This window comes from Ambystoma mexicanum, chromosome 4p, assembly GCF_040938575.1.
Source record: "Ambystoma mexicanum isolate Mex_15411 chromosome 4p, UKY_AmexF1_1, whole genome shotgun sequence".
NCBI classification, from domain to species: Eukaryota; Metazoa; Chordata; class Amphibia; order Caudata; family Ambystomatidae; genus Ambystoma; species Ambystoma mexicanum.
In genome coordinates, this window is record NC_090927.1 from 949132892 (window position 1) to 949147426 (window position 14535).

Genomic DNA, 14535 nt, shown 5'->3' on the forward strand with positions numbered 1-14535 from the left:
TTGCTGCTGCTGCTGTGCCTCTGCCCGTGCACTGCCTCCTGCTGCCAGCACATCCTCCGTCGGCTGGGGTGCAGTCGTTGATGTGGCCACCCCTGCTGGACGTCCGACTCCCGACTGTGGCAGAGATGCCTCCTCCACCAGCCTGGCCGCACCGTCAGAGGCAGCTCCACAGGGCACCCAGGTGACTGATGGGTGGGAAGATGGCACGTAGGACGACTGGCGCCTAGGGGGTTCAGTTGAGGAGGGGGTCGTAGCAAGCCCCATCAAACGGAGGAATCCGGCCTGGGTGACCTGTCCCAGTAGGCTGACGTGGTCAACGAGCCATTCGAGATGACGTGCAGTCTCCTCATGAAAAGACTGCAGGTCACCTCGCATGGCCCGTTGACGCAACGCCACATCAGTCAGGACAGGCTCAACCCGGACAGCCACGTCCGCAGGCAGAGGAAGGCCAGTTGTCGTTCGCTCATCCCCTGCCTGAAAACGGGTCTGGACGTAGGCATCCCTGCTGGTGCAAGATGATGCAGGGACAGGATCAGGGGTGCTCGGGAAGTTCCACACGCAAATGTCCTGGCTACGTGTATTTCGGGGTGCGCGGGAACTTTCACACGCGATATCTGCAGGGTACGTGTATTCCAGGGGTGCGCGGGAAGTTACACACGCGAATGTCCAGGCTACGTATATTTCGTGGTGCGCGGGAAGTTTCACACGCGATATCAGCAGGGTACGTGTATTCCAGGGGTGCGCGGGAAGTTCCACATGCGAATGTCCTGGCTACGTGTATTTCGGGGTGCGTGGGAAGTTCCACACGCGAATCTCCTGGCTACGTGTATTTCGGGGTGCGCGGGAAGTTACACACGCGATATCAGCAGGGTATGTGTATATCAGGGGTGCACGGAAAGTATCACAGGCGATTCCATCAGGGTACGTGTATTAACGGGGTGCGCGGGGAGCACCACACGTGAATTGCATGTGTGGGTCCTCCCAGGTGTTCCCTCTACACCCTCCACGGCCCCTGCAGGTGGCTCACACCACAGGGGCCTACCCTGCACATGTCCTGCAGGCACCCCAACCACCATGGCCATGCCCCCCAGCCAACCCACATGTCAACTTGCACTACTGCCCACCAACGCATGTCCCCCTGCACCCCCAGCCACCAGGGGCAGCCTCCACCAGGCCCCCATCCATGTCTCCCACCACCCGACCCCCCAGCAGTGCAGGGGCAGCCTCCACCAGGCCCCCACCCATGTCCAACTCATGTCCCCACCACCCCCACCCCCCAGCACTGTGGGGCACCTGCCAGCAGGCCCCCACCCATGTCCAACTCATGTTCCCCACCACCCCCACCCCCCAGCAGTGCATGGGCAGCCTCCACCAGGCCCCCACCCATGTCCAACTCATGTTCCCTACCACCCCCACCCCCCAGCAGTGCAGGGGCAGCCTCCACCAGGCCCCCACCCATGTCTCCCACCACCCCCACCCCCCAGCAGTGCAGGAGCAGCCTCCACCAGGCCCCCACCCATGTCCAACTCATGTTCCCCACCACCCCCGCCCCCCAGCAGTGCAGGGGCAGCCTCCACCAGGCCCCCACCCATGTCCAACTCATGTTCCCCACCACCCCCACCCCCCAGCACTGTGGGGCACCTGCCAGCAGGCCCCCACCCATGTCCAACTCATGTTCCCCACCACCCCCACCCCCCAGCAGTGCAGGGGCACCCGCCACCAGGCCCCCACCCATGTCTCCCACCACCCCCGCCCCCCAGCAGTGCAGGAGCAGCCTCCACCAGGCCCCCGCCCATGTCCAACTCATGTTCCGCACCACCCCCACCCCCAGCAGTGCAGGGGCAGCCTCCACCAGGCCCCCACCCATGTCCAACTCATGTTCCCCACCACCCCCACCCCCCAGCACTGTGGGGCACCTGCCAGCAGGCCCCCACCCATGTCCAACCCATGTTCCCCACCACCCCCACCCCCAGCAGTGCAGGGGCAGCCTCCACCAGGCCCCCACCCATGTCTCCCACCACCCCCACCCCCCAGCAGTGCAGGGGCACCCTCCACCAGGCCCCCACCCATGTCCAACTCATGTCCCCACCACCCCCACCCCCCCAGCACTGTGGGGCACCTGCCAGCAGGCCCCCACCCATGTCCAACTCATGTTGCCCACCACCCCCACCCCCAAGCAGTGCAGGGGCACCCTCCACCAGGCCCCCACCCATGTCCAACTCATGTCCCCACCACCCCCACCCCCCAGCACTGCGGGGCACCTGCCAGCAGGCCTCCACCCATGTGCAACTCATGTTCCCCACCACCCCCACCCCCCAGCACTGTGGGGCACCTGCCAGCAGGCCCCCACCCATGACCAACTCATGTTCCCCACCACCCCCACCCCCCAGCAGTGCAGGGGCAGCCTCCACCAGGCCCCTACCCATGTCTCCCACCAACCCCACCCCCCAGCAGTGCACTGGGCACCCTCCACCAGGCCCCCACCCATGTCTCCCACTGCCCCCACCCCCCAGCAGTGCAGGGGCACCCTCGACCAGTCCCCCACCCATGTCCAACTCATGTCCCCACCACCCCCACCCCCCAGCACTGTGGGGCACCCTCCACCAGGCCCCCATCCATGTCTCCCACCACCCCCACCCCCCAGCAGTGCAGGGGCACCCTCCACCAGGCCCCCACCCATGTCTCCCACCACCCCCACCCCCCAGCACTGCGGGGCACCTGCCAGCAGGCCCCAACTCATGTTCCCCAGCCAACATGTCATCAAAATTTAGATCCCTGGTCCCTATGGTCAGCCTCCAAATGCAAAACACCCACCCGAGTATTGCATCCACCCACTCAGAAATGGCAATTACATGACAGAACACCAATTGCAAGTTTCAAAACAAACACATGTCCCTCACATACACCCAATGGGTGTCAGTGAATCTCAAAACCCATATCATGATATGCATGAAACCAATGAGATGATACTACACATTGAAGTTCGATCAAAAAATATGTATTAAAGGAAACATAAATAGATTCAAAAATAAAGAAACAGAAATGGGAATGTACACAAATGAAAAGAAGCATGTCCGTGAAAAAAAGCGAAACCAAAAATCATAATCCAAAGGAATGGTGTCCAAAGTCACAGTCCACAAAAGAAAATCCAATGGGAAATAATAATTGAAAGCCATTGCTCCATGGGTAAATTGTGAAAGAAAAAAAAATCCAACAGTGAACTATGTACAGACGAACAAGCCAGGGTCCATTATCCCAATAAAAGAAATGAAATCTATCTAACAACACTAACTAATAAAATAAACTATATACAAAAATGTGGCCAATGTCCAAAAGGTCCAAAATAAATCCCAAAACAAAAGAAACCTAACACTAACTACATAACTATGTACAAGGGCAACGGGCTAGTCTGACGGCTCACTTTTGGATGTCCCGGGCCAGGGCATCATTGAACTCCTGCTCAATGTCCCGAAGGCGGTCCTCCTCCATGGCCCCGAGGCTCCGCAGGGCCATCGACGTGTCAACCTCCAACCCCCTGCGGATTGCCTCGAGGCACTTGGCCCGCCTCAGGGCCCTCCGCATGGAGTTCTCCGCCCTGACAATTGTGAGCCGTGCCTCTACCGCCCGCTGCCGCTCCGCATCTATGGCGTGGCCCAACCGCTGCCACACGGAAGACACTCTCTGTCCTGGGTCCTCCTGCCCTCCGGCCGATGCCTGCCCCTCCGATGTTGAAGGCCCCGAGCCTTCATGGCTCCCACCACGTTGCTGCTGCTGCTGTGCCTCTGCCCGTGCACTGCCTCCTGCTGCCTGCACATCCTCCGCCGGCTGGGGTGCAGTCGTTGATGTGGCCACCCCTGCTGGACGTCCGACTCCCGACTGTGGCAGGGATGCCTCCTCCACCAGCCTGGCCGCACCGTCAGAGGCAGCTCCACAGGGCACCCAGGTGACTGATGGGTGGGAAGATGGCACGTAGGACGACTGGCGCCTAGGGGGTTCAGTTGAGGAGGGGGTCGTAGCAAGCCCCATCAAACGGAGGAATCCGGCCTGGGTGACCTGTCCCAGTAGGCTGACGTGGTCAACGAGCCATTCGAGATGACGTGCAGTCTCCTCATGAAAAGACTGCAGGTCACCTCGCATGGCCCGTTGACGCAACGCCACATCAGTCAGGACAGGCTCAACCCGGACAGCCACGTCCGCAGGCAGAGGAAGGCCAGTTGTCGTTCGCTCATCCCCTGCCTGAAAACGGGTCTGGACGTAGGCATCCCTGCTGGTGCAAGATGATGCAGGGACAGGATCAGGGACAGGATTGCACACAGGCACCTCCGCGGCGGCCTGTGCTGCCTCCTGTCCCTGGTCCTGCACTGCACCACTAGCACCAGTGGGATCCCCACCTCCAGACCCCGTCTCTGTTGCTTACACGGCCTCCTCCTCCACCATACCCCACACCAACCTGGATGACTCTGTGCCATCTTCCCCCGTTGGGCCCTGTGGGGTCCCAGCTGCCCCTTCTGCTGCCGAGGAGTCCAACTCCAACCTCCGCCTCTTGGACCTCCCCCCGGCAGCTGCGGCCTGGGACACGGCACCGGACTCCTCACTCCCCGACGAGATGACAACATGGGAGGGGAGCCGGGCCTCGCGTCTCCGGCTGGCGGTGGGATCCCCGTGTCACGCTCACCTGATTCCCACGGAGGCGCAGGTCTGGCTTCGAGTGCTGATGCTTCTTCTATGGTGAAGCGCAGGACTCTGAAGATGGACTCACTGGCTCGCAGGAATATTCCCCTGTGCGTGAAAAGGGAGTTTTACCTACTGACGGAATAATGCTCAAGCCTCCCACTCCCTTCCAACCCTCCACGATACCCTTCCTCGATTCCCCGTGAAGTCTCACCTTAGGGTCTGAAAGGATGAGTTCTCCATCCTGCTTCTGATGCAGGGGCGCGTTGAAACCCAGTTACTTCACTGGAGTTAGGTTTGATGGGAGTTCAAATAAGCTTGACTATTCAGGTAAGGGGCTGTAAGAGTTCTGTAGCAAGTTCTAAAGTTCAAGCTTAATAATAATGTTCATTGTCTTATTGCTGCAAGCGCTAACGCTTATGTCTTTTTCTCCTTAGGGGCCGGGGTTCGGAATGCCGGAGATATGGCGCCGACCCGAAGTGAAACGTGCAGTTCCAGTAAATGACAGGTAAGTTCTGGATGAGCGTTCGGGTAATGTCTTTGCATTCGCTCATTCAATGTCTTTGGGCCTCATTACGACCCTGGCGCTAAGTGAAAAACGATGGCGGTAAATGTTTACCGCCATCGTTTTCCGCCAGGTCCGATCATGACCCGTGACCGTTAACTACGAAGCCAATAGCGGCATCGTAGTTAACGCTGCCGATAACTGCGCTAAGGGTGCGCGCACGCGACCGCCCACACCGTACTTAGCGCCATGGCGGAAAGGTACGCAAATGCCGACCCAAGCGGACATGCACCTAACGCCATCACCCAGGCCGTTAAGTACCTTACCGCCATGGTGCAAATAACGCCATCGCGAACCAACCGTAAAGGGCCATGTTAAGTGAATGCAGCTGCCACAGGTGCACAGAAACAGCACAGGTGAAGGCAATACAGACTCAGGGGAGTACAAAAAGAGCACACCCCACCCCTTCCCACACCCAGTCACACTCCACAATGATACCAATACGACTAGCAATGTTGGGGCGGGAGGACCTCATAGCAATGCATGTGCTACAACAGCAACAACAACAACAGGCAGCACAGAGGAGACGCAGGAGGAGAAGGAGGGCAAGGCAGGCCCAGCAAGCCCCACCAGCACAGCCAGTGCCACCACGCAGGCAGCCCCCAATCCCACGCATCAGAGCCAATCCATTCAACCTCACTGCTGAGCAGATCCACACCCTGTACCGTTTGGACCGGGACACCATCACCGCCATCGTAGACATGACACACAATGACATCGTCAGCATGATAGAAAGTCCAACCGCCACCCCCCCCCTACTGAAGGTAGTGGCCGTACTCCACTTCCTGGCCACAGGCACCTACCAGCACACAGTGGGGCACCTGCATGGCATCTCACAACCATTATTCTCACGAACACTCATCAAAGTGCTCGATGCCCTCCTCAAGCACACAGACGACCACATCTCATTACCACGGACTGCCCAGGAGATTGCAAACACCAAAGTGGGTTTCCATGCACTAGCCAGCATACCCGGTTGCATTGGTGCCATCGACTGCACCCATGTGGAATTGGTGGTTCCACGTGCCATGGAGGTACCGTACCGCAACCGGAAACAGTTCCACTCAATCAACGTGCAAATGGTCTGTGACTCCAACAAGATCATCACACATTGTTGTGTCCGATTCCCCGGATCAACCCATGATTCCATGGTCCTGAGGAACTCCACAATACCACGCTATATGGAGCGACATGCAGGCCCAAGATCCTGGCTACTCGGTGAGTGCAATGTCATGGAAGTGGGCAGGTGAATGACGTACCAGGGGGGGGATGATGCATACTCCACCTGGCAGAAAGGGGGGGGGATGATGCATACTCCACCTGGCAGAAAGGGGGGGGTGATGCATACTCCACCTGGCAGAAAGGGGGGGGGGTTGATGCATACTCCACCTGGCAGAAAGGGGGGGGTGATGCATACTCCACCTGGCAGAAAGGGGGGGGGTGATGCATACTCCACCTGGCAGAAAGGGGGGGGGGTGATGCATACTCCACCTGGCAGAAAGGGGGGGGATGATGCATACTCCACCTGGCAGAAAGGGGGGGGGGGATGATGCATACTCCACCTGGCAGAAAGGGGGGGGTGATGCATACTCCACCTGGCTGTGAGTAACACAGGGAACGGAGACAGAGGAAGGGCACTCACAATGCACACAACCCCTCTGCATACATTGGGTGATGGCATGCAAAACAGGCCATGGGAGCCATGAGCACATACTGGTTGCATTGTGTGAATCAATTAGTGCATGTAGAAGTGAGCCAAAGTAACAGTTGGATGCGAGCCATGGTGGAACATCATGTTCCTGATCAGACAACATGACTGACACATACATTCTCGCCTACATACAGGTGATGCAGCCTATCCCCTGAAGAGGTGGCTCCTCACACCAGTCCGGAACCCGCAGAACCAGCACGAGGAGGACTTCAACCGTGCACATACACGTACTCGTGTGGTCATAGAGCAGACATTCGGCCTCTTGAAGGCACGGTTCCGAAGCCTCAGCAGGTCTGGTGGGGCATTCCTGTATGGCCATGAGAAGGTGGCAAAGATCGTCATGGCATGTGTCATGCTACACAATATGTGCGTCAGACGGAATGTGCCCCTGCCCCCTGACGCAGAACTGCAACCACCTGACGATGAGGATGAGGAGGGTGCAGATGGGGCGGCACCCCATGGAGGAGGCGAAGCACAGGAGGGGCGTGCCATGCGCCAAAGTATCATCGACCACTGCTTCTAGCACACACGGCTGGTGTTTATCGCATGGAGACTGCACTTGGGGCACTGTGTGTCCCTGGGACATGCACACTGTGGACTGTACACCAATAAAGCACACATACGCAATGAAAATGTCCACACATTTCTTTTTTGGGAAAGAAAAAAGTGTATTGAAACTATGAACTGTCGTGTCACACCCCCTCCCACCTCCCCCCTGCACACCCCAACACACCCCCTCCCACCTCCCCCCTGCACACCCCAACACACCCCCTCCCACCTCCCCCCTGCACACCCCAACACACCCCCTCCCACCTCCCCCCTGCACACCCCAACACACCCCCTCCCACCTCCCCCCTGCACACCCCAACACACCCCCTCCCACCTCCCCCCTGCACACCCCAACACACCCCATGCAGGTGTCAACAGATGCCTGTGACAGTGGCCACAGGCCGTCACAAGCCCCCTCTCCCGGCCCCCGGGGCACCCCTGGCTGTGGAGCGCAGGTTACGACCGGAACGTCGCACGGGGCTGCTCTGCGCAGAACTGGCAGTGGAGGATGTCCCTGGCTGCCCCTGTGCATGCACGTCCTGTTGTGTGTGGGTGAGGCCAGTGACCGCACGACGCAAGGCCGCAAGTTCTGCACAGATGTCCCTGGACATGGCCTGCATGGCATCCCTCAGGGTGGCAGTGCTCTGCGCCACTTCGGCCCTTAGGGTCTCCGTGGCCTGTTCAATGCTAGACCTAGCCCCCACACATTCCGCAGCATGCTCATCCAGCATTGCGGACAGTTGATGCTGCCGTTGAGTGATTTCCTGGAGGGACTGCTGGCCGTGCTGGCCCATGGCCAGTGCTGGTGGAGTGATGGTGGGGCTGCTCCCCTCCTGTGGAGTGTGGACAGGGCATGGGGTGGATGGCCACTCCTCTACCTCTGTGTGCCCCTGTGAGTGACCCTCATGGGGGCTGGCGTCTGAGAAACAGGGGGAATGTAGCAGGTCAGTGGGGCTTCTGACCTCGTGCTCCATGTCCGAGTCTGAACATGCAGCTGTTGCAGCTGTCTCCCCGATGTTGCTGCTGGCCGCTGACCCCCTGCCTCCTGTGGCAGGCAATGTCGGTGGAGGTGGAGCAGCTGCTGCTGGCCTGCTGCCGACAGGGGTGCTTGCCGGTGGGACCTCCGGTATGCCTGCAGTGGGACCTGCTTGTTGTGGGGTCTGCCTCACTGCAGCTGAGGTTGAGGGTGCAGGGACGTTGTTGATGGCCTTCTTGGCCCTCTTTGGCGCAGGGGTGTCCTGGTCCTCTGGGTGTGAATCTGTGCCTGTGGTGGAGCAAAGGAGGGAGGGCGTTATTGATGGGTCTGCGGACTTTGGAATGAAATGTTTGACATTATTGTGGTCAGTGGATGAGGAAGATTTCAGGCAGTGCCATGCAGGTTGTCTCCTTTTAGTGTGGAATGTGGATGCAGGTATGCGGGTGCCAGCAGTGTATGCAGGGTGGTGCTCGCATGTGGCTATGGGCAGTGTTGATATGTGTTGCATTTACACTCTAGGGCAACCTTGTGCTACACATGATTGGACTGCTGTGACTATGGCATGTTTTGTTTGAGGCACCTACCTTCATCGCCTGATGTCGGAGCTCCCCTTTCCATCCCTCCGACGCCTTCAATGGACTCCATGCCAATCGTGGTTGCACAGATCTCCTCCCACGGTTGGAGTTTCAGGGGGGATTCCGACCCTCCACCGGTACCCAGGGCAAGGTTGCGGTTTGCTGAGATGACGGCTCTGACCCGTATGCGTAGGTCATCCCAGCGCTTCCTGCACTGCTGTGGGGTGCGGGGTACGGTCCCCACCGCGCTGACGCGCTCAGCCACCAGGGCCCAGATGGCCTTCTTTTTCCCCGATCGCTGTCCTGGTCATGTCCGGGGAGAAAACGACACCTGCGTTGTCTTGCAGGGTCTCCGCAAGCATGCAGAGTTCCTCCCGGCTGAATCTCTGCTGGCGCTGGCGGTCACATGCCTTTTTCACACATTTAGGCATTTTCGGGTACTTGGTAGGGTGGGTGATTGGTTGGGACAGGTGTCAGGGTTGGGTCTGGTGTTGTTTGGTAGGATGGCGATGGATTGTGTTTTTCAAGATGGCCGACGGGCTGTTTCCCGTTCCGGCGCGATGACGCTATTTCCGGTTCGACTTTTTACAGCTGCCGCTAATTACGGCCGCCGCTAATTACGGTGGCCGCTACTTGCGGTGGCCGCTACTTACGGTGGCGTAAGTGCACTTTGCTCGCTTAACGATGCCGGTAGGGGCCTTTTCCGCCATGGCGTTAATTGCATTACCGCCATGGCGTAATGCTCGTGCGCGATGGGTCGTAATGTGGCGCTCTTTACGCCATCGTCCCACGGCGTAAACGCTCATTACGCCATGGCGGTAATGACGGGCGATTACCGCCAGGGTCGTAATGAGGCCCTTTGTCTTTTTTCCCCATAGGGGCCGGGGTCCGGATTGCCAGGAAGCGGCAGGACCCGAAATGAAATGGGAATGACCCAACAGGTAAGTCTTAGGAGGAAACTGAGCTTTTCTTATTCCCTACCTTCTCTCACCTTGTGTTCTTGTCTTTTTCTCTCTAGGCTCTGGGAAGTGGCTGCGGATCCGGATGATCGCTGCTGAAGATGGAGGTGCCCAGGAAAGGTGAGTGAAATGCAGCGCTGCAGCGATCGAAGCGAAATGCTTTTAAAATGATGTCTTCCCTTTCAGGATCGTCGGTGTGAAGTCTCCGTGATGCAGCTTTAGCAGGTAAGGTCTTCTTTCTCTTCCAATTCTCTCTTAGCAGGTGACCCAGGATGCTGACAGGCGTGGCTGAAGTCCAGATGCAGGAGCTGACACGGAGAGCATCCAGCTGCGAGGAGCAGAACAACGCGAAGCGTGAGTTGCTGATCGGGCGTGGTTTAAATAGCTTTGGAAGAAGTTCCAGGTATGTATCCTTCCACCGATCAGGTATGTATCCTTCCCCGACCACACCCAGGGGAAAGTAGTTCCACAGGTAAAGTAGTTCCATGCAGGCCTCAAGAGGGCCTGGATGTAGCAGCATGGTCTGCATCAGGTAAGTGCACCTTAAAACACTTGAACACATGTCTAGCTTTATGAGCCTGGCGCCTAAGGCGCCAGGACAGGGGTCCAACATGAGCCTGGCGCCTAAGGCGCCAGGACTGTGTCCAAAGGGCCCCAGCTTGGGCCCGCTGGCACTTCCCTGGGGGAAATGATGCCTGCCTCTGGGGTTGCTGGGTCGGACCTGGCTCCTTGGAGGTAGGCACCATGACAGTACCCCCCTCAAGGCCCCTCCCAAGGTTGTTCCCTCCGGGGGTTTTGGCTTGTTCGGAAATCTCCGGTGGAACCTTTGTATTAATCGAGGTGCGTGAACATGGTTACTAGGCTCCCACGATCTCTCCTGAGGTCCATATCCCTTCCAGTCAACAAGATAGAAGAGTTTGGAATTTAACACCTTGGAGTCTAAAATGTCTTTAACTTCGAATTCTAATTCCCCTTCAATTTGAACTGGGTCTGGAGGCTTGGACAGTCGGGTCCCTGTTTGTACTGGCTTCAAAAGTGATGCATGAAAAACTGGATGAATACGCATGTTGGACAGTAAATCCAGTTTAAAGGCCACGGGATTGATTATAGCCTTGATGGGATAAGGTCCTGTGAATCTGGGATTGAAGGTTCGCGGGCCCTTGAGGGGTAAATGTTTCGTTGCTAGCCATACCTGATCTCCTACTTGGTAAGGAGGAGTTTTACTTCGGTGCAAATCAGCGTTTTCTTTATACTTTTTCTTGGCTTGCTGTAAATGAGTTGCAGCTTCTTTGAAGGCTGGGGTTATTGTGGAATGCAGATGATTTACTGCGGGCATTTCCAGGGTCAGAGGTGGATCTAGATCAGAGGTCCGAGGATGGTGACCATACAAAGTATAAAAAGGAGTTTGTCCGGTTCCAGAATGCACTGAATTGTTGTATGCATATTCTGCGATCCAAAGGATGTCTTTCCAATTTAACTCGGATTGGTGTAACATGCACCGAAGATATTGTTCGAGGGTCTGATTGGTTCTCTTGGTTTGACCGTCGGTCTGGGGGTGGTGGCTGGTGGATAGCCGCACATCTATTTGTGCTAGTTGTCAACACTTCTTCCAAAAATGGGAGATAAATTGACTTCCACGATCCGAGACTAATATGGAAGGGAAACCATGTATGCGAACTATATTCTCCACAAATTCCTTGGCCAAGGTGGAAGCTGAAGGCAAACCTTTTAAAGGGATAAAGTGGGCCATTTTGGAGAATAGATCCACAATTACAAGGATAGTGTTGTAACCAGCACAAGGAGGCAGGTCAGTAATAAAGTCCATTGACAAGGTGTGCCATGGTGCCGGTGGAATATCCAAGGGTTGAAGTAGGCCGGCTGGCCTTTTCTTTTGACTCTTGTTTTGGGCTAAAATTCCGCAAGATAATACAAAAGACTTTATGTCTTTTCTCCAAGAAGGCCACCAGAAGTGGCGTTTGATTTTTTCCTCCGTTTTAGCGATACCAGGGTGTCCTTCCATTAATGATTCATGATGATGGGCAATAACAAGTTCTTGCAATTCTTTACTAGGCAGAAACAACCACTCCTGGAAGTAGGGTAAGTCATCCTTAACGGTGTAATGAGGACCCATTTGACTCCATCCCAGTAAGGCTGAAGAGTCTAGAAGTTGTTTTACTTGAGTTTGGATGTCCTCAATAGTTTGCAATGAAGTTAGGCCTAAGATTCTTTGTTCAGGTATGATTGGCACAGGTTCTAAACTCGAATTGGGTTCTTCCATGCCAATCCGGGATAAGGCGTCCACTTTACCATTCTTGCAGCCAGGGCGATAGGTAATTACAAAATCAAATTCCGCAAAGAATAGAGCCCATCGGAGTTGTCGTGAAGATTGAGCTTTGGCCGTCTTTAAATACTGTAAATTTCTGTGGTCCGTAATTACGGTGATGGTGTGTCTTGCCCCGAGAAGGTAGTGACGCCAAGCCTTGAAAGCAGATTTAATAGCCAGTAACTCTTTGTCGGTAATTGCGTAGTTGATTTCAGGAGGAGAAAATGTCCTGGACCAAAAGGCCACAGGGTGTAGTTGGTTAGTTTCTGGGTCTCTTTGCGACAGGACAGCTCCCATGGCCGAACTGGATGCGTCGGTTTCCACAATGTAAGGGAGATCTGGGTGCGGGTGCTTCAATATAGGTGCAGAGGTGAATTTGGTTTTCAGGTCCTGAAAGGCTTGTTCGGCCTCAAGAGTCCATTCAAAGCGTTTGTTTTTCTTTAGGAGAGCTGTGATGGGTTGGACTGTTCGGGAAAATTCCGGGATGAATCTTCGATAGAAATTGGCGAAGCCGAGCATGCTCTGAACTCCCTTCACTGAGCTGGGAGATGGCCATTTGAGGATGGCGTCCACCTTTCGCGAGTCCATTCAGACTCCTTGAGGTGTCAGGATGAATCCGAGAAACTCCACTTCTGTGGTATGAAAAACGCATTTTTCGAGCTTTGCAAATAGTCTGTGCTGGCGCAATTTCTCAAGAACTGCCCTAACATGTTTTCTGTGATCGGATTCTGAAGAGGAGTGTCGGGGGGAAATTCTGCCGGGGTCGGCCGGGCCGTCCGTAGACCTCCGGGCAGGGAGGCTCCAACTCCTCCCGTATATCCCAAAAGAGATAGAGTATGAGACACACGCAAGAAGCAAGGTGACTCTGCTGTTTATTAGACAAAACGGCAGGGATCAGTCAAGGATCGTACGCGTCCGTCCCGACACACACACAATCGTGGGGCTCGCAGGCCCTTTTTACCTTAGTATGACGCGCTACTTGCGTCACCTTAGAAAGTTTAGCAAAAAACCTATTTCCACTCTGGATTGGTTACTTGAGTGGTAGGGTTAGTATAGCATACATATAGAGAACGGTGTTAGTGGTTGAGGGTTAGTCAGGTGATATACTTGGGCTGTCCCTTCAATTTGATACATGAAAATTGTTACATGAAGACCTCTGAGGATTGGTCAATGTTAATGGCGTCAGTGATAAGAACCCCATGTTCTGATTGGTCCACTCACGAGCCTCCCAGTCTGGGACTATCGCTGTTCCCAGCTCGCGGTGCACCTGTCAATTGCAACAATGTTTTACTATGGGTAGGTGTAAACAATGTGAGGATTTATTCATATGTTGGGAGGTCGACTACTCCCACTGCTGCAGATGTCCAATGAGTCTTTTAATTGTATCTGCCTGTGTCTTGAAACTTGGGATTCAGGCGTCTCCTTCCTCCTGGGCTTGGCATCCTGTCAGGTTTGGCTTTGTCACGTGAGGTGGGACCGTGTTTGAGGCAGAATTCAGCACAATTAATATTGTTTTTCCCACTGTGTGCCTGGTTTATCTTGCAGGTGCGACCTTGGCGTCGGCTTGCGGCGTGCGAGATTGCAACATCGTGCCCTTGGCGGTGTGCTTTCGCCGAGCTCATTATGCAGGGTCAGCAACCAAGCTCTTGCTCATTCAATGTTCATGGAAGCTTTTTCTTGCGGCCTACTTGGGCCTGGTGCATAGGTGGAACCGTTTGATGCAGCGCGCTTTAGGTTATGGTATCATATTGCTCTATCCTCAGTATCGTGTCTCCGTTATATTCTTCATTATGGTACATGGTTCTTAGAAGAAGCGTGAGCAAGCCTTTTTAGATAAGTTCATTATGCGTCTTGCGTTTCTGCATGTTGAGAGCCTATGTGGAAAATAATAAAGATGCACGTCCGTGGGTATGTCTGTCGCCTACGTCATAGCACTGAGTATGTTCTTCGTGTGGATTGTTGTGGGAGTGTCCGGTGTGCATGTTTGCACAGGTGTGCTGACCGTTGGCTAGGTCGTCATGGCATCTCTAACGACGTGTAGGTTTAGTCGAGTTGATCCATGCCGCAGGTGTCGGCATGGGCAGGGTGGGCTGCTGAGCAGGTAGGTGGGCACATCCGTATGTTCCTGTACCAGGGTATTTGGTCGTCTGGTAGATAGGCAAACTCCTCTCGTGGCGGGTGTCTAGGCCGTGATCCTCTAGGCCAA